The 1,055-nt window shown below is 23.6% G+C and overlaps 1 long non-coding RNA gene across 1 annotated transcript; it reads right to left on the bottom strand.

Moving 5' to 3' along the window:
- Positions 1-523: 523 nt before the first annotated feature.
- LOC126909956 (uncharacterized) lies at positions 524-922 on the bottom strand. Its single transcript, XR_007705149.1, has 2 exons — positions 730-922; positions 524-634 (listed from the first exon to the last, which is right to left on the bottom strand). It is a non-coding gene; the product is annotated as an uncharacterized LOC126909956 (long non-coding RNA).
- Positions 923-1,055: the final 133 nt, after the last annotated feature.

The following is a 1,055-nucleotide window of genomic DNA, read 5'->3' as shown; positions in this document are numbered from 1 at the left end:
AGAGTACTCTTTTACCATATTCTCACATGACAAAAATATTTTCTTAGTTAGTTATAGTATAAGTATTTTTTGATAAATATATCGCCCAGATGATAAAAAAAAGGTTAAAAACTATCATTTAAACGACAAATTATATTCACTGGGCGACATTTGTATCGCCTATTTTACTACCTTAAGAAACACACTGATTTATCCAATTGATAGTATAAACTCGATTTTGAATTGATAAAATAACAGGTTTATAATATAATTACAATCATTACCGTCAAAATACTACCATTCAAATTTTAATAGTTAACGATATCAATGCTCGTTAAATTAACGGGAAATTACTTTATAATATAGAACAATTTATATAATATTCAAAACATAAAATATATATAGGAGTAGATGTATTTTTAACACGTGTTTTAAAATCAAAACTTTATTTTTTACAATAAATAATCTAAGTCAAACGAAAATTGAAAAGGAAAATGTGTACCTTTAGTGTAATATGTACAATCAAAAAATAATTTTTCCTTACCTTTGCCTCTCCATCGTGTCAAGTGTATCAAGTTTTAATAACCATTCAATATATAATTATTAACAATTTTTATTGGTTCAATTACAAGTAAAATTTACTCGTTAGTGTATTCTAGATTTCAAAAATAAACAAAAAAAAATTACAAATAAATAAAGGCAGATGAATTTAAAAAATAAAAAATAAATTTTATTCTTAACTATTTATACCTTAAAGATTATTATAAACTGCAATTTTAGAGTAAAAACACTGATCTATAATTAAGGAAGTAAATTAATAATGGATAGCTCGTATCTTTGTTTAAGCTAGTATCATAAAACAAGCAACTTAAGTTTGTTGACATATATTATAGATCAAGCTTTTCGGGCCTACATCCATCACCACAGTACAAACGTGGGTACAATAATAATGTGACTTTATTTTAAATTATGTAAATCAAAATCAGTGTTACCACTGTATTTAAAAATGTCTAAGATTAAATTGTAGTTAAAACTCTTCGTTTAAGCAAGAATTTAAAATGATTTTTATTATTATT

Source organism: Daktulosphaira vitifoliae, unplaced genomic scaffold, assembly GCF_025091365.1.
Source record: "Daktulosphaira vitifoliae isolate Bord-2020 unplaced genomic scaffold, ASM2509136v1 Scaffold_2570, whole genome shotgun sequence".
NCBI classification, from domain to species: domain Eukaryota; kingdom Metazoa; phylum Arthropoda; class Insecta; order Hemiptera; family Phylloxeridae; genus Daktulosphaira; species Daktulosphaira vitifoliae.
The sequence above is the reverse complement of the archived record's forward strand: the minus strand, read 5'-3'. Positions and strand labels throughout refer to the sequence as shown.